The following is a 20633-nucleotide window of genomic DNA, read 5'->3' on the forward strand; positions in this document are numbered from 1 at the left end:
AACAGTTCCTTTATAAGCAAATTATTATCTTTGTAGTTTGTAGGGTAAAAATTAATGTTATGTTACCTAATTTAAAAATTATGATAGTACTGTTAGTAAAGTGTTAGACTGCTGAATTACTGTCGTTATATTCTCTGCAGGACACGAAATCAAGACCGGCTTTTGGGTGTACCCAGATTTCTGTCCCATAGGTTTAGTTATTTTTTCCCCCTTAAGAAGAAAGAGGTTGATACATGAATCTGGCTCCTTTTATGTAGTTCCAAGATGGATGGAACTTCTTTCACGGCCCTAAACACGTTCATAGCGTTATGCTTAGTTACAAGGAAAAATAAACCTCAAAGCTACAATCTGTTTTAGAACAAAATTTAGGGTCGAAAGAAGAATTAAATTAAGAAATTAATATAAATTAAAGGGACCAAAATTGCTTAAATTCTTTATTCCAAAAGTAATTAAGCTACTTTCTCAAGATCATTAAGTCAGTCAATAAAATGTCGAAATTTTCCCTACAAGAATTTACATGAACATGACGGAGTTAATAAACTCAATTTTGTCTCAACGATATTAAAACGTTGCACACTTGCATTTAATGGCGATTGTTTGGTCTGTAATATTTTTTTTTAAATATTCTCTTGTTACGTTAACATACGGTCTATTACAATTTTAATGATGGAAAATATGCGGGAAATACAAATAATATCCTGCTATTACAGTATGTATGCAATATTACCTTATAAGGAGCTCTATGTAATTCTAATTTTAGGGAAAACTTACAGGAATATATTCATTGTAACTGTTTATATAGACGTATAAAGTGTTCAAGGGACCATATTTGTTAAATATATAGGAAGATTCCAGTTATAACCTGGATTTGTGTGTGAAATATATAATTTTCCGCCAAAATTCATTTTAAAAAATCAAGTAAACTGGGAGGCGAATATAGTTTGCTGTAACAAAATTATCGGGTGACGACAACCCCGCATTCTGCAGAATATACAAATTTTAAATCGATTTAGAATCTGAAGCCATTCTTAATCAAGTCAGTTTCTGAACAGGTCTGGACTATTACTGTGCTGGAGTAACATCATCACGCTATACAGTACAGAGCAGCGAACTTTTGTTTAGTAGTTAGTTAGTTATTGGAGAGGGTGGGTTTCCCCATGAACTTAGAGCAGTATTGGTCCATTGTGCTTCCCTCTATGATATTCTACCAGTCTCTATACCCTACCGATATTGGTGCGTACCATCAGTCCGGACGAGCCAGCGAGTTCGGCCTCTACTGGCTTGGCGGTATCTATAATGCTTCCCCCATCTATCAGAGGCGTTAGAGACTACTGTTGGGCGGGAAATGTCCGTAATTTGGCTCAGTGACCTCCTTTGGAGATATGAGGTTCTTTTACGTGCCGTGAAGCTACGACACGGGACCCATGGCTTAAAGTCCCTCCCGGAGGACTTGTTCCCTGAATTTTTCCGCCCTTAAATATTCCACGACTTCCACCGGGTTTGAACCCGCGTACCACGAGTCATGAGGTGGGAACGTTACCTCTAGACTACGGAGGCCGCTTTTATTTAGTAATTTAAAACCAAATTTTTGAAATGATACAATTCAATATCACGGCATAGAAGGAGGAGTAATATGTAATATAGAGACCTGATTTCTTGCAAATCATTTCATTTAACTTACTCAGACTAGTGGAAATTTCAATATGATTGTATCCAACGTATTTTAATCTCAGAAATGTTTCTACGAATGTTTATAATTTTATCGTTCTGACTATGAATTTCGAGTTCAGATGAATAGCTTTGAGAATTATTTTCTGCAGAGAAACGGAAGTAGATATTGCGTTACATATAACAGCACAAAACGTCGTAGATTGGTGTTGTAACATAAATATTAATGTATATTCTGTTAAGGATCTTGTAATGGAGCAAGGAAAGTCTTTCTGGAGCCACTTAAAATCACTGCAATATGTTTCATGAAAATAAATAATTTTTAACAATTTCGGACTTGTAAGAAATTCTGCAATGTATGAAAATAACTCCGTGGTTTTAGTCCGCAAGTAAACTATACTGACCGAGCGACCGCCTCTTGTCGGCGAAGTTAGTGTAAAATTTAGCGAATAGAGGGTGTCTCGTGGTCAGCGCAACTTATCCCCACTGCCGTTAATTTCGGTTTTATAGACCGGAGCCGCTATTTCCTTGACATAGCTCCTCAGTTATCCTCATGAGGCTGAATGGACCCCGTTCCAGACCCACTGCTTCTCAGAAAATCCAGTAGCGCCGGGAATCGAACCCGGACCTCTGGATCTGTAGCCAGGAACTCTGACCGCTAGACCACAGAGGCTGTACAATATAAGAGCATTATGTAATCTCGCTCAGCTGTATTGAATGAGCTCAACAACAAATTCTAACTTATGTTTCAGTCGAATTCTATAGCCTCCGTCATATAACCCACTCGGTGATCACACTGTATAGAATGATGGCACAGCAGATGGCAGGACCTCCGTTTCGGGGGTTGGTAAAGGGGCTGAGAGCGGATAGACCTTCTCTGATATGTTCCTGACAGCTTTATTTTTACCGAAACTCTTTATATTAATATTTACATACATTAAACAACGATCCTAGCAGCTATGCGTGTAAGAACGAAATCACTATTCTGCATTGCAATAATTCTCTTCACAACCTTTTTGTTGTTTTACTTTCCTTGGCTGTTTTATTGAAAAGGAGCATCTACAGTCTAGTTTCCATCCTTGATATATTGTTAACATTAACGAATCATTACTTTCCCTCGTTGGCCTTTTTGCAATAGTACTGCCATACTTTATTTGCTGTAAGTCTACTTCGATTGAGATGTGTAGCTTTCTGTGCTCCTCATGGCAAACATGTATGCCATTGTGTGATAACTAGGGGCAATATTCGCTTGCGCGACCACGCAGCGACTGTTTCTCACCAGCACACGAGTCTCAAGTCTCAAGCGCTTCTAAGACTTTATAAAATTAATGTATCTTATGGGCATTTTTTCGAAAATTGCTATCTCCCACCCCCGGGTTGCCCAAACCAAACCCAGTTGCTACTTGAAAGACACCATGACTTGTGCACTTGCATCCCTGGCTTAGAAGAAACGTTGACTGTGGGCCATTAACGTGAATAGAAAAAGATATTAAATTTAATTTGTTTATTAACGGATGATATTTCACTATAATCATATTTTGTCACATCTGAAGTCGAAATACCGCTTGTGCAGTGTAATGAAATGTTATATAAATCCTAAAATTGCGATTTCGCATAGGTGCATAAATAAATATGAACATAATTTTAGGTTAAATAAATTGTATTTATTATTGTTAGGTTATATAGCATTCCCTTTGCCATATATGTCTAATATTAGATACTTTTAACTATAAATATGCACCATTGGCAGTTGTTGTCTCCTGTGTTCAGTGTCTGCTACTTAGGTATGAAGCAAGAAGTCAGTTTTGAAATTATGTGTTAAAGAGATCATGGCTGACCTGCTTCTATATATCTGGGGACCACTTTTATAAATGTTGATCCATGAGGTCAGTTGTTAACTGAAACGTAAATGTCGTAGCGCACATTGATCGTTATTGAAGTTAGCGTAATTATATTCAAAATACTGGAATATACCAAGAATGCAATTTTACCAAGATGGGTAATCACGTGACATATGGTTAGGGCATAACAAAATGTCATTTCGAAATGTCCAGATGATTTGTTTGGTATGCCCAACTAAATTCAATAGAAGAATGGTAAGAATGCTTGTAGAACAGCTGCAGTTTAGCTAGTAGAATGGTTTCAGTTATGCGTTGTATAAATATTCTCTTTGCACTTCTTATAAATGTATATTACGATGTGTTAATATATAATTTATAAATGTATTTAATCCGCGTGTCTCGAAAATAAATCTTATGTTGTTGATCTGCATGATAATTTAATCGCTTTTAATGTCGTATTTATTTAGAATAGGAACGTTTCATTTTATACAATTAGTAGAGTCAAGTTCTCCCTCATGTACCCATTCCTAAGAGTAACAAAGATACAAAACTACGAAGGTAAATTAGAGACAACAACATTTTCGGATCATTATTGCGTTGAGTCAGCTTTCTTCAAAATGAGTGGGTTTATATGTAGTTGGTAACTTTTACGAACAAATACAAATATTCTGGATGAATTTAACTTTGTTTCCTATGAAATTATAAAGCTCAAATCACATTTTTGTTGACTTGTAAAAGTGGATCTTTGTACTGTCGTGTTAAGCGTAGATTTCTGATATATTTATATCAAGTTCTCTTCCATATTTTGCTTACTTAAAGAAACGCAGAGGAACATTATTTAGGATTCAATAAAATGATATACTGTATATGTAAACTTTTGATTAAATTTGCCAGCAGTAGAGAGTATGACTATTTGAGTTCGTAACTGCACCGATACCTCCGCCAACAGTAGAGCTGCGTCTGCAGAATTGCTATGATCAAATTGGTTGCGTACACACGCTTCCAACATTGAGTGAAGATGGCAGCATAGAACGTGTAGCCTGCGGTTGCCTGTGCTGCTACGATGGAGCAGTGAGAGAAGCATGGACTATCATTAATGGCGGCTAACTCAAATAACATGTCCCGTGGTTCTTGTATAACCATATAATTGATAACATAAAGTGTAAATTCATAATTACATTTGAAGTCGTAAATGTAATTCTTTATGTTTCTGGGACAAAATTGTTCCTGCTATAAACATTTCTAAATAATCCCGAAAGATTCTTCTGCAATAGCATAGTACCACAATTATTCAACATTTTCGTTAATGTCGATTCGATGCGACATAATTCGGAGGAAATGAATAATAATAATAATCCTTTCCATTACTGAACTGGAATATGAAAAGATTACAGATTTTCAGTATTCGTTATATTTCTGTAAGATATGTTATTATTTTTGCCATATTATTCTGCCCTGTACCTAACTGGTGAAGATGAATATATCAAATTTTCATGTATCATTAAATGCAGTCTTAATCTTGTTGACAAGGATGTGGTTCACATTCTCGAGTTCTATCATTCTAATGAAATTAATAATAAATGGATACCTGAGTATTGTTGCTTACTGTGCATGATTTATAATAATTAAACATAACCGAAAATTATGTTCAGTGTGGCTTTCAAGTGTAAGTTTTGAGCAGCTTATGAGGTCTAATATAAGTGTGTCTGATGAAAACAGAATTATCTTTCAAATTTCAACATCTTCAGCTTTCCTAAATAAATGTATTCCATGTACGTTACAGCTCACAATGTCCAGTGCATTTGGATAAAGAGGTGTGTGATGTGAAAGAAAGGCTATTACTTTCCAGACACTGGTGAGAAAAATAATTTTCAACCTGATATCATGTACTGCAGATGGTCTTACTAGGTTGTTTTTTTTTAGAGGGAACCAGGTTTAATATCACTTCACTCATATCCCTCCCAAAAGATATGGGTGAACTGATACTGAACAGAGTTAAAAAAGGGGGTTGTGAGAACCTCTGCAATGCAAGAGATCTGGTTGCAAAATTATTTATTGCTATTCTTCCAAAATACGGCTTCCGGCGGGGGGGGGGCGAAGAGGTGATATGTTAGCATACCTACTTATCGTTTCTGCTGTCGGATCTGGCGGCCATTTTGTATTTAGTTAGAGATGAATGCGTAGAGATGGCAGCAGCATTGCACCGTGGTGTCATGGCGACCATGTTGTCAGCCAATAACATGAGAGTTTGACGCGGCTTTTCCTGACAGTCATTCTAAAATTGGCGCTAGTTTTGATAAAATCAAGAGCTGTGAAACAGAATGTTGCAAAGACATGTAAAGTGACAAAGTTTCTGTAAAATGTGAAAATCGTGGTTCCAGAACATAGATAAACCTTAAATATGTGCAGTGGTTCTACAATCAAGCGTGTTAGCTGCTGCAGGTGGAAATGGTGACTGGCATTTTCAGGTTGGTGATATTATTTTACTTAATTTTCTTGTGTGGCGGAGGGGGCGGCAGGGGAGGAAGAATGGTGTGCAGAGTTTTCAATACTACATGCACTGATAGAAGAGCTCCTCAAGATTACAATTACAGCATAGAAGCATGATTGAATATTGAAGTATGATGTAAGTTAACTTATATCATGAAGAGTGTTAGGGTTTCGTTTGCAGTAGTATGGGGTGTATGTAACTTTAATGTTAGCCATGGATAGTTGGTGAGGAGCCGGGATAGTGCAGTCGGTATAGCATCTGGCTATGGACTGGACGACTGAGCAGTCAGAGTTCGAGTCCCGATAGTGTCAAGAATTTTCTGTTCTCCACAGAGTCCAGACTGGCTCTGAAGTTCATCCAACCTTCTATCCAGTGGGCACTGGGGGTTCTTTCCCTGGAGGTAAAGTGACTGGGGTGTGAAGCTGACCACTTACATCCAGCTAGTGCCTTGGTCAAGAAAACATGGATCTATACATCCACTCCACTGTACGCCTTCATGGCATAGTGCTTAAGTAGTTAAGCAAAGGGACAATTTTACCTTACAGTTTTATGGATGATCATTAGCTAACAGTTGAATGGGGGGAATATGAGCAGAATATTGGTTATTTTATCAACCAGGATTGAAGTTCAGACAGTAAATTTGTCGAAATTAAATCATGTGGGGGACCAAAGTGTGGTATGAACATAACATTATTGTATGGCATAGAGAAATAGTGTATGGTACTGGATGAGGTTGGACAGAAGGTGCGTGTGAAGGTGCTAAACATTCAAGTTTCACAATTTCGATGAATTCTTGAATAATGACATTTTGTTACTACTTACCATCGCATTCATGGTTGGATAATAAATGGTAAGTCTAGAGGAATATTCTGGTTACTTTAAATGCAAAGAAAATGTTATAATGAGTGAAATATGTCAGTATTTTTCCATAGTTGTATCTGACAAATTTTGCCCTACTTACTGCCATAATTTATCACTAGTAATGTGTCAGGATTGGTGGGAAGGGTGGAAAACCGGTGTTCGTACCCACTGTTATGATAATATAAAAAATTCTCCCTCAACACTGATTTATATGAGATATGGGGTACTCATGACAGTGACTATGAATATTATTGTAGTCTGGGAAATGACACTGAGGAATATTTGATTACTTTCCTTTTGAGTTACTTCAGAATATCATACCAAATTTTATGATGAACCGGAAGTATGAACAGTACAGGTTTTTGACAGTTGTTAAATGTGGGGAATGCTATTGCTGAACTTGTTGTACTTAATTTTACCAAAATATGTTGTTGACTTTATGATCATGGATAGCCCAGCCAGTGAGATGACAGTGTTTTATTTCCAGCAGGGGCAGGTATTTTTCTCTTTTCCACAACATCCAGACTGGCTCTGGGGCTCACTCAGAGGTGCTGGGTCTCTTTCCCCTTGGGTAAAGTAGCTGGGGTGAGAAGCAGATAACTCACCTCTATGTAGTGCCAAGTCAGGAATGGTGCAGCTACACCTCCCCTCATTGATATGTCTTAACTGTATGGTGCTTAATTAGTTAAGCACAGTAACAACTTTACTTTTTACCTTATGTTCTTGATTTCTCTAATGGACATATTAAAATCCCATACACTACTAAAGGTTACATTATCATCTTCAAACATTCTTTTTGCAATTTAACAATGAAAATGTATTATCATGTTATTTTGTATACTTTCAAATCCATATCAAGTACTGCTTAACTTTAAACCCAGTTAGACATGCAAACAATGTTAGAGACACACAATGAATTAAAATGTACTGATGGGTTAAGACAGGCATCACTCTGAAAAGACAAGCTCATTTCTAATATTTCTTCATCATGGATCTCAATAAGCAAGTGATATTTTTAATGGCTTCGCAGGCTGTAGGAATCTTGTACTATGATGGTTGAAGTTACTCTGCCTGGGTTAAATCCTATAGTTGAAATAATGGACTTACATGACTAGAAATACACAGATTTAATATTCAGTGTCCATTTCATTAGATTTGTTCCCAGAAAAGCATCTGCATTTGTAAATAATATCTGAATGCTTGAGAATGTGTGCCATATTGCAACTAGAGAACCATATGCAATTATATTTATAAGGTTATAAATATTTAAGATTTTTCTGTGTACTCATAAGTATACAATCATGTTAGGTTTGTAGCCAACAATTAACTTTATGCTTTTATCTCCCATTGTATACCAGAGAATTAACAGATTGATAAAGTGAATACTGCAATGAACATATAAATAAATAAATTCCATAAATTCCCTAAATACCACATGAAAATTTTATTAGGATATTTCAGTGCCAAAGTAGGTAGGAAAGATATTTTCAAACCAACAACTGGGAATGAGAATTTGCATGAAATTAGTAATGATAATGGGGTTAGAGTAGTAAACTTTGCCACATCAAAAAAACCTTATTGCGAAAAGTACAACGTACCCACATCACAACATTAATAAATGTACTTGGACATTTCCTGATGGAAAAATGCACAACTAAATGGACCATATTTTGATAGATAGGAGATGGTATTCAAGTGTACATGATATCTGATCGTTCAGGGCAGCAGAGTGTGATACTGAGCATTACCTGGTGGCGGCAAAATTTAGGCTGAGACTGCCAGTTAGTAAACAAACAATGAACAGATTTCATGTGAAGAGGTTCAATCCAAAGGAATTAAATGGGGTAAAGGATAAAGAGCAGTATCGTCTTGAAATCTCAAAGAGGTTCATAGCAGTATCATGTTGATATCTCCAATATGTTCTCAGCTTTGGAAAACTTAGACACTGAGTTGGATATTAATAGAGCTTGGGAAACTGAGAGAGAATATCAAAATTTCAGCCAAAGAGAGTCTAGGTTGTTACGAATTGAAGAAGCATAAGCCATGGTTATGAAGGATGATCAAAATTTTTAGACTGAAGGAAACAAGCCAAACTGCCGTGGTTACAACATAGAAGCAAAATAAATGTGCATAATCTGAACAATATAAGACGTGAAACTAGCAGACATTTCAGGAACAAAAGAAGGAATATCTGAAAGACAAAACTGATGAGCTTGCAATGAACAATAAGAACAAGGTCATTAAAGACTTGTTTAGGGGAATAAATGACTTTAAGAGGGGTTACCAACCTAGCAGTAACTTAGTGAAGGATGAGAACGGTGATCTGCTTGCAGATTCCTACAACATTTTGAGTAGGTGGAAGAACTACTTCTCTCAGTTATTGAATTTACATAGGGTCACTGTTCCCACTGTGGCGGCCCGGGTTCGATCCCAAGTCTGGTCAAGTGGTATTTGTGGTGGACATAGTGGCGCTGGGGCAGGTTTTCTCCAAGTACTTCGGTTTCCCCTGCCAATCTTCATTCCACCAATTGCTCCACAATCACCCTCACCCATCATCTGAGGCTCGTACAATAGGCCAGAAGTGGCTGCAGTGCAAGGGACTTAGTCCCACCCTACTAACAATAAAAAAAAAATATAGGGTCAGTGTTGTTAGGCAGATAGAAATACATACAGCTGAGATGTTAGTACCTGATCCTAGTCCTTTTGAGGTTGAAAGAGCTATTGTGAAATTGAAAAGGTATAAATCGCTAGGTAGTGAACAAATTCTGGCAGAGCTAATTCAAATAGGTGATGAAATATTATATTCTAAGGTCCATAAGCTAATTAATTCTATTTGGAATAAGGAAAAATTTCCTGATTAGTGGAAGAAGTCTATTATTGTAACAGTTCACAAGAAGGGTGATAAACTGACTGTAGTAATTACCATTATCAACTTCATACAAATACAAAATTTTATGCAATGTTCTACTCTCAAGATTAAGTCCATAAATAGATGAAATTATTTGGGATCATGAGTGTGGGTTTCGACATAAGAGCTCAACTACTGATCAGATCTTTTGCCTTCATCAGGTACTGGAAAAAAATTGGGAGTATAATGAGACAGTATACGTCAGCTATTCATAGACTTCAAGAAAGCCTACGATTCAGTTAGGAGGGAAGTATTGTACAATATTCTGATAGAGTTTGGGGTACCCACGAAACTAGTTAGGCTGTATGATAGTGTGTTTGAACGAAATGTATAGTAAAGTTGATATACATAAACATTTGTCTAATAAATTTCCTATCCAGAATGGTCTAAGACAAGGAGATGCTTTATCGCTACAACTTTTCAACTTTGCTTTAGAATATGCCATTAGGAAGGTTCAGGAAAACCAGGTGGGACCGAAATTAAATGGGACACATCAGCAGTTAGTCTATTCTGATAATGTGAATCTACTGAGTGATAATAGAGATGTCATAAATTAAAACACAAACTTTAATTGACGCAAGTAAGGAGGTTGGTGTAGAAGTAAACACAGAGAAAACTAAGTATATGTTGCAGTCTTTTCATCAGAATGCAGCGCAAAATCATGACACAAAGATAGGAAACAGATGTTTTGAAAATGTGGTACAGTTCAGATATTTGGGAACGACGGTAACAAATTAAACCCTGATTCAGGATGACACTAAGGAGAGACTTAATTCAAGCAATGCTTGCTACCATTCAGTCCAGAACCTTTTGTCTTCTTGAAGAAAGCAGTCTTCTGGGATTTGGCACCGTGTCTATGTGCCAAATCTCAGAAGACTGCTTTCTTCATAGTCACCGCCGTGAAAGCCTCAAATCTTACATTTTGTCTTCTTGTCTGCTGTCCAAAAACATAAAAATTATAACATACATACAAAACTATAATACCTGTGGTTCTGTATGCGTGTGAAAGTTGTCTCTGACGTTAAGGAAAGAACGTAGACTGGGGGCGTTTGAGAACAGGGTGTTGAGGAGAATATTTAGACTGAAGAGAGATGAAGTGACAGGAGGTTTGAGAATGCTATATAATGAGGAGCTTCGTAACTTGTACTCTTTGCCAAGTATAATTAGAATGGTCAAGACAAGGAGGATGAGATGGGCAGGGCTTTTAGCATGAATGGAGGAGAAGAGGAATTCATGTAGGATATTGGTGGGAAAGTCAGAAGGAAAGAAACCACTAGGAAGACCAAGACATGGGTGGATGGCCAATATTAAAATGGATCTTAGAGAGACAGGATGGGATGGTAAGGATTGCATTGATCTGGCTCAGGACAGGGACCAGTGGACGGTTCTTGTGAACACAGTAATGAATCTTCGGGTTCCATAAAATGCTGAGAATTTCTTGAGTAGCTGAACAATTGGCTGCTTCTCAAGAGGGTTTGATCGGTATGAGTGAGTGAAGGATGTAAAGAAAAGTGGACGGAATTGATGTATAGTCCAGGATAGAGTCCAGTGACACGATTCTGTGAACACATCAATGAACGTTCCGTCATCATAAAGACATTGAGTTTTGGCTTGCAGAATAACGGGAAAATCTTTAAATTATGACACGGTTGAATATTAATATTCATAAAAAAAGAAAGAAAACAGTATGGGTTTCTTGTTCTTTAAGTTCTAGTTGCTCGGCAAAGTCGACAAGACGTGCGGCTCGTTGGTCTAGGGGGATGATTCTCGCTTTGGGTGCGAGAGGTCCCGGGTTCAAATCCCGGACGAGCCCTTTTTTATTTATTTATTGATCTAAAAAAAAATAAGAGGGACGGTGGGTTGTGCAGCGTATGGTGTCGCGGAAGTATTTAACCTGTGTTTATTCATCTAGTACTAGAGCACACTTTAATGATCCATATGTACATAACGGACAGTGCATTCCCCAAGTAGTTTCAAGGTTGCCGTCTAGATAGCAGAGCAAGCTGGTTCTACATGGACACTCGATATACTCGTATATTCAACTTGTCAAACCCGACAAGGAAAAATATTCAGGCGTGAGGTGTCGATAGAGAAATTCCTGATAGCAACAGCAACAAACTTACCTACTCATGGAGCTGATCCCTTCAGGAGGAGCCGCCAATTCTGCAGCTACTCAAGAATTTCCCAGCATTTAATGGAACCGGAAGGTTCATTACCGTGTTCACAAGAGCCCTCCACTGGTCCCTATCCTGAGTCAGATCAATCCAATCCATGCCATCCTATTTCTCTAAGATCCATTTTAATATTGTCCACCCACCTACGCCTTGGTCTTCCCAGTGGTCTCTTTCCTTCTGGCTTTCCCACCAATATCCTATACGCATTCCTCGTCTCCCCTATTCGTGCTACATGCCCTGCCCACCTCATCCTCCTTGACTTGATCATTCTAATTATACTTGGAGAAGAGTACAACAGAAACGAACAGATAGTGAAATTTTCCAGTTGGTTTACTTGTTTTGAAGACGGATGGAAGTTTCATCTTCCCAGAACCAAAGTATTACCCAGCAATGAACGACAAAATACGCGAATCAGGTACGCAAGACTTCTGAAGACCACGTTCATTTCAATAATTCAGCCATAAGACGTCCGAAATATTTCATCTCAGGGCAGCCATTCGTCTTTCTTCCTCGTCGACTTCTTAATTATTATTATTATTATTATTATTATTATTATTATTATTATTATTATTATTATGTACCACTGATGTTTCTTGAGCAGCCGATAAACCCTTGTTAAAAACTGCTCTTTTGATAAGAAACCCGAAGGTTCTTTGAATGTCTGTCACGGAACCCGTGTAGTTCAGTTCACGTTCCAACAACATATTTTCACTAAGATCCGTGTTAATAGTCTATTTTTCTTTCTGCGCCTAGTCTGTGTGATGACTAGGCTACGGGTTGAATGACCGGAGAATCAGAGTAGAGATTTTTCTCTTCCCCACTGGTCTAGACCGTTGCTCGTGCCCACCTAACCTGCAGTCCAGTGAGTGCCTGGGGGATTTCCCTGAGCAAAACCGACTTGAATCGAGCATTATACATATTAAAATTGAGTGACAAGTACTTATATCTGCTATTCAGAAATGCACACCAGATAACTCAGAATTATACCACTGACTAACCCAGCCAATTTCCCAGTACGTCTAATTACGTAGTAGTAAGAACATTCTGATGGCATTCACTCTTTGCTCGCTTGGAAATCGGGATCGTGGGTTCGAATCCCACTCAGGGCATGGATGTTTAGTTTGTGTGTGTGTGCGTGTGTGTGCGTTTTTCTGTGTTTGAATACAGGTAGAGACCTTGCGACGAGCTGATCACCCGAATGTGTAAGATCTAGAAAAACCGAAGTGAACGGAGAAGTTCATGGAGGTAGGCCCACTGGGGCTGTAGTGCCAAGGAAAAAAATGAACATTCTGATGCGCTTTTAGATCAGTGTAAAGAAGTAATTTGATTCATTGGCTAAAGAGAGCCTTGTGAACGCGCAAAACATTTGCTCTTTATTTTATTTTATTTTATTTTATTTTGTTAAAGGCAAATTCCCGGAGTTATATTGCAGCCAATAGTATTGTCTTTTACACACGGTTGCATGACTCACATGTGTATGTATCTTGATTTGTTTTAATTTGCCTGGATGGCTGAATTGTATATGGCATTTCTTTACCAACCTACGCCGATATTGCTCTCCTAAGTGCAAGCAGTTTTCACTGGGGTGGTTCGGTTTTAAGTAAGATTCTGTAGCCTTTCGCATTGGATGCCACGCCTTCTGCATCCGACCCATTCAAGCGCCAACCCTCTGTATCCACGATCGTTTCTCATCAGAGTAATTAATAATTTCAATAGAACAAAAATTTATCTCAGGAAACATTGCGTGTGAAGCTCAGTGGAAGCACTATATGTCAAGGAATTATACAAATCAGAACATTGTGAATTGGGCTGTCGCTAACAGTTCGATTCTTAATTGATAACCACGTTTTCAATTTATTAATTTCATTGGTACTCGATGAATAACAAAATGACGCTTATGCAACTGGCACACGGCAACGTTCACTTTTTGTAACTGCGATTACTTAACGCCCAGGGTTTAGTTTTACCAAAAGCACACGTGGTACGGGGCGTAGAAGTACAAGTGAATGGTGTAGAGCTAGGGGAAGAACAAGTATCAGCTGCAGTACGATTAACAATCACGAGTACAAATCGAAGTTGCGGCAGAAATCGCGGGAAAAACTGGTTGAAGTAGTCTCCGTCACCGAGAACACAGATTTAAATAAACTCGATAAGCGGAACGTGCCGAAATCTCATTTGAAGTAAGAATGTCTTGTGGCCGTGCCATAGCTCAAGCGGTTAGTCGCTGGCCTCCCACCTCGGCGGCCCAGACGATCCAGCATGTTTGGTGTTACCATAGCCACAGCATTCTTTATATGGACTTTCAGGTGTTGCAGATCTTTGATCTTAACCTGGTAGACAATGTTCTTCACGTAACCCCACAAGAAAAAATCGACTGGGGTTAAATGTGGCGACCTAGGAGGCCAAGCGATTGGTCCATCTCTGCCAATTCATATCCCAGCCATCTCTCTGTCCACGTGATTCCTAACATGGTGGCAGAAATGTGGCGGCGCATGCGTGTAAGCCGGGCATTGAGAAAAGAAAACTTACAGGTTTTCCCCTTCTAATGACATAAACCGGATACGTGTATGACAATTACTTTGCGAGATATAATTTTTTTATTTTGGATAACTTTCATCCGGACACCCGATATATACAGGAAGGTAAACACCTATCTGTTATTAATGTATAATACTTACATAAACAGAGGTTTATATTCTTTCTTGAGATTTGAAAACCAATTGACAGAGTCTCACGTTCTGGGTAACCGTAGACACTACTCTAAAGACAAAGCATATACTCTGGTTTCTAAATTTGGAGCCCATAATCCCCCTCCCTTTTCCCAGCCTTCTGGTTACATAATGGATGAACTCTACATTTCATCTGATTTTGTCTTTTTGTGAAAGAACGGCTTGTGTTTGCCATCATCTGTAGTTGTCATTAACGCTGCTAACACTGCCGCTAACAACCTGTTGAATATGATCATTAATACTCGTAATGGCTCCAGTCTCCCTTCTCTTCGAGACTTCTTTAATACTGTCATCGGACATTACAACTGCCTCATCCTGAGTCAGTTTTACTCCATCTCAGCTGCTAGGTAAGAGAGATTCCTTGCCTGCTCCGACGCATATATCCTCGCGCATATATCTGTGCTTCTAGCTTACAGGATATATTTCGGACTCATCACTGGTCCCATTCATTGTTAATCCTATTTCCGTGGTAATCACGGATGCGTCTTTCCTAACGCCATTTTGTTCCTTGTGAGGAGGCGTCTCTTCTTCACAGTCAACATTGTCGCTGAATACTTCATTGATCTAGCTTCGTATCTCCTGACAGACAAATTAGATGTCTCTTGACACCGTCACATGACTACACACCACGAACCGGATGATGTGCTTGTCTTGAAAAGTAGCTGCAATGAGGTAAAATTTCTTACGTGTCATTAGACGTTCGTGGAGTCTCCTTGTCAGGTAGTCTGGGCCCTGGGAATAAATATACGACAGAGACTACCAGTAAGATCTATACGTAAGTCGGAGGATAATATTAAAATGGGTCTCAGTTAAATACGATGGGGTGTGGACTGGATTTATCTAGCTCAGGATAGAACCCAGTGACTGATTCTTGCGAATACATTAATGAATTTTGTGGTTCCATAAAATCTTAGAATTTCTTGTATGGTTGAGCAACTGTTAGATTCCCAAGAAGGATTTAGGTCCATGGAGTTAGTTAATTATATTCTGATTATATGATTTGATTAATTTAGGATCGGTCCAAATGGCCTTGTTACTTGAATTCAATGAACAAGGACAGGAGACACTGTACATTTACGCGGCGACTAGCAACTGAGTCCATACTCCATCAGCAAAAATTAGAGTGGACATTACAGAGTATATTACATTAGTACAATTTAATACAGTGTTGTATGTTTAGTGAACGTATTCACAGATCTGCTGTTGAAATTTAAATGAGTACACCTCTGCTAATTATGCAGGTGGGTGAAGCTGAACACTCACCTCCCCCTCTCTTCGAGGTTAAAAGTACATCGACATTTCCTCCACAATATTACACTCACGCTTAGCAATAATTTTACACTTTAAGCTATGAAAGTGACCGCCTCTGTGGTCTAGTGGTGAGAGTTCCGGGCTACAGGTCCAGATGTCCCGGGTTCGGTTCCCGACGCTACCAGTTTTTCTGCGAAGTAGTCGGTCTGGATCGGAGTTCACTTAGCCTCGTGAACATAATTGTCAAGGACATAGCGGCTCCGGTCTAGAAAACCGAAATTAACGGCCGTGGGGATCCGTTGAATTGATCACGCGACACCCTCTATCCGCTAAAGTTGGCGAAGTTAGTGCGGATAGAAGGTGTCACGTGGTCAGCGCAACGGATACCCACGGCCGTTAATCTCGGTTTTCTAGACCGGATCTGAAATATACACGTATTATGAACAATTTCCCTGGTCATGAAACAATGCGACGTTGACTATATATGTTTTTATTAAATATGGATCAGGTGATCTACAATAGAACTTGATTAATAGTTTTCGATTTATGGCTACTTCAGGCGAACCCAGTAGCAGAAAGACAATGGCGAAAATTGCGCTAGTGTTTCTTCTGTCCCGTAAACAATTCACTCTTTCTTGATTAAAATCAGTATAGTAAGTAAAACATGGTCAATTAAATTCGATTTTGAGTTGCATCTATATATTGTTATTGCAAATACGGAAGAACCTACAACGAAATAAACTGCTAAGCAGTTGGGCATGCCATAGCTCGCGTGGTTAATGGCTGACTTCCTACCGCGGCGGCCCGGGTTCGATCTCATGTCAGGTCATGTGGGATTTGTGGTGGACTAAATGACGCTGGGGCAGGTTTTCTGCGAGTACTTCGATTTCCCCTGACAATCTTCATTCCACCAACTGTTCCACAATCACCATCATCTATCATCTGTGACTGGTATTCTCAACCCAATAAACAATAAGTTCTGGGAAGAACTAATCGCTTACTTTACTTTCTCTGTGAATTGATTATCTGATACAAGTAGAAAGAAAACTTTTTTATGTATGAGTAATGAGGTCAATAACACGGCACAATTTGGGAGGCTGTAGTGTTGGTGTTACTGATGGGAGGGATTTATGAAGTACGCCGTTGCCGTTGAGATGTCCTCAGATTGCATGATATACGTACCAAGTTTCATGAAGATTGGTTCTGCATTCAGGTAATATTAATTTTATTGCCTCGAAAATCTGCGAGGCTGCAGTGTTGGTAATACTGATGAGAAGAATTTACAATATATGCCGTTGAGATTCCCTCAGATGGCATGGCATGTATATACCAAGTTTAATGACGACTGTTTCAGGAGTGTAAGTGATATTAAGGCAATTATCTCGACAGTCTTAGTATTACTGGTGATGGGGAGTTATGATATATGCTGATGAGAGCATACACACAAAGTTTCATGAAGATTGGTACAGGCCTCCAAGCAATATCAAGATTTTGTATCTGAAATTTGAGAGGCTGCAGTGTTGATATTATTGATGGGAGGGACTTGTGATGTACTCGTTTGAGATGGCTTTGCGCGTGATATACTTACCAATTTTCGTGAAGATTTCAGCAGACATTCAAGCAATATTAAGATTTTGCCTCAGAAATTTGAGGGGATGTAATGTTGGTGTTACTGATGGGAGGGATTTATGCTTACGCCGTTGAGATGGGCTCAGCCATGAAACACGTAATAAGTTTCATGAAGCTTGTTTGAGCCCCTCAAAATTTAATAAGGGGGATATACATAGAGACACAGTGAGAGATGTGATTTCATAAGCCTACTTTCATCTTTAAAAATAAAGAAAGTAGGGTAAATTTCGTTGTTACGAGCCGTTTCGACACGGGACATGAATACCAATAAATCTGTATCAACCGGTTAAATTTCTGGCTTGTTCTCGGTGGGTGCCTGGTGTTTCTGTCGACTGGACGCGAACTGCCCTGCCTCCAATCAAATACAGGATTGCACATTGAAATACGTCACGACAGCTTCCTCCCCAATCCGTCAAATTTTACCGAACGCAACCATCAGTTCATACCAGTCGGTTCTAAATAACCTCTGCAGTTTTTACAGCATTGTCGAACAACCTGTGATCCATCCATCCATCCATGGATCACATTTGGTTTCACGGTTGTCTTCTTGATGATTGCCATGTCCTCTTTTCAGGAACGATATGCATTTTCTGTGACACTCATGCATACAGATACCCTGATATGTGGCATACGTATGCATTTTTCTTTTTATTATTAGATCAATATGTAACACATTTTCCTTCTCTGAAGTTTTTCCTTTAGATGACGTTCTTTCCCAGCCCTCAAATTCGTCTAACACAATAAGACCGAAGCTCATATTCCTGAAGGCTGCCTCATATCCATGTGGTGCGCCACTACTTTCTTCGCCAGTTTTACGAATTCAGCAATGGCAACCTTCTCACGTTTATACATATTTACTTATATATAAGGGGGCACGCGGTAACGTAGGTGGTTGAGGCAGTACGCTAAAAGCCGGAAGGTCGCGCGAACGAATCCCGATGAGGTTCATATTTTTCAATTGACCTAATCCTTCCAGCCGCACTGTGGCCCTGGAGTCGACTCAGCCTGTAACAGAAATGAATCCCAGGAATATTCTTGGGGGGTAAAGGGCGGCCGGCGTGTAAGGCTGACAACCTTACCGCCATCTGTGAGCCGATTGTCTAGAAAATGTGGGAACCTCAACATCTCACAACCCTATGGGCCTCCACGGCCTGTTAGAGGGATACCTTTGCTTAATTTATATATGTATATATATTATCGTGTAGGTGGGTGGACAATATTAAAATGGATCTTAGAGAGGATGGGATGATATGGATTGGATTGATCTGGCTCAGGATAGGGACCAGTGGAGGGCTCTTTTGAACATGGTAATGAAGCTTTGGGTTACATAAAATGCTGGGAAATTCTTGAGTACCTGCAGATTTGGCATCTTCTCAAGAAGGGCTCAGCTACATAAGTAAGTAAGTAAGTATGTATATACATTATCATTGTTCTTGTATGAAATATATGGTATAAATTGTACGCCGGCTTAAAACATTTGTCTACTATCATCAGAAATAATTTTCCACAAAATTGCTAGCCTCAGCATAATCTGTCTGAATGACGCTATGAGAACTAAGGCTGTCGCTTGTATGCAGTTTCATGTTGCTCTTGATCATTGCGAAACGTGATTAGTGATTACTAAGAGTTTCATAACTTCTTCGCATTTGTCTTCATCACTTCTTCACCATCCTAAGAGGGTTCCTGCGCATTTCTGATCAATACAGATCACTGCAAATGAAGTTCTTGGAATACGGTCCGTAATGTTAGTATTCAGGTTCGATATGAGAGACCGCTTCTTGAATCCAGAGAAAATATCTTGCCTACATGACAAAGACCAGTTGACTGAAGTGATAGGAGGTGTATTGTGAGGCGTAAAATATGTATCAGTGGAAATGATAGCAAAATACACTGTATTTCACACCCCGGACCTTGCTAAGGGATGTCTTTGTGTCCCTCCCCTGCTTATGGAGTTAACATCTCAGGACTGACCACTTAGTCATCCGCTAGCAGCAAAAGGGAGAGACAGCTGGCGAACGGTTTTGCGTTGCTGTTGGAATTCAGCGCGCGTAGTGTAAATAAGAGCAATTCTTGGGCCATTGCCGTGGGGGAAAAAGGAGTGATGTGGCCACTGGTTCTTACTTTCCCCTGTAAGTGATTAAGGCAGGCAGACAGGCAGGCTGTTTTCGCATGCAGAAAGTCAGGAGCACTGATCAGGCAGAGCAGGATTCTCCAATGAACGAAATTACCATCTTAGCAGTTATGCTGTTAAAACCATATTTATTTATTTATGATTTATTTACGTAAGGTTTCGGTCATTCAGACTTTGTAACATGAAATGGTAGGATGATTAGTGCATTCATTCATTCATTCATTATTGGAGGGGGTGGGTTTCCCCATGCACCGCGACCAGTTATTGATCTATTGTACGTCCCCCTTTGATATTCTACCAGTCGCCATACCCTTCCGGTACTGGTGCTTGCTATCAGCCCTGTTCAGCCAGCGAGTTCGGCCCCTCTACTGGCAGTGGTACCCGATACTTTCCCCATCTACCGGAGGCATCGGAAACTACTTGGGCGGGAAAATTTTTACCTAATTTTCCATGATTAGTGCATAATGAATGGGAAAGGATGTGGAAGGAAGTGGCGGTGGCCTAATTTATGGAACTATCCCAACATTTGTGTGCAGCAAATCTACCCTCTCGAAGGAGTCGGAATATCACAGTCGGTACAGGGACGGGCTACAGGCTAAACTGCCGGGGTTTGATTCCCGGTAGGGGAAGCTTTCCTCCACGTTGTGCAGATCGGCTCTGGGGCCCACCCAGTTTAAATATCCAGTGGATATGGGTGTAAAAACGGACGGGGTGTGAATCTGACCACTCATCTCCTCTTAGTTCCCACGTCAGAAATGATGGAGCTATATAGCCAATCGACCGCATTTATGGTCTAGTGATCAGCGTTCCTGGCTACAGATCCAGAGGTCCGGGTTCGACTCCCGGTCCTACCAGATTTTTTTTTTCGGAGAAGTAGTGGGTCTGGAACGGGATCTAGTCAGCCTCGTGATGATAATTGAGGAGCTATTTCAAGGAAATAGCGGCTCCGG

General features: G+C 39.5%; 1 non-coding gene across 1 annotated transcript; it reads left to right on the plus strand.

Moving 5' to 3' along the window:
* The first annotated feature begins 11510 nt into the window (after positions 1-11510).
* On the plus strand, positions 11511-11582 carry Trnap-ugg. Its single transcript has one exon. It is a non-coding gene; the product is annotated as a tRNA-Pro (tRNA).
* The last annotated feature ends 9051 nt before the right edge of the window (positions 11583-20633 follow it).

This window comes from Cryptotermes secundus, unplaced genomic scaffold (assembly GCF_002891405.2).
Source record: "Cryptotermes secundus unplaced genomic scaffold, Csec_1.0 scaffold689, whole genome shotgun sequence".
NCBI classification, from domain to species: domain Eukaryota; kingdom Metazoa; phylum Arthropoda; class Insecta; order Blattodea; family Kalotermitidae; genus Cryptotermes; species Cryptotermes secundus.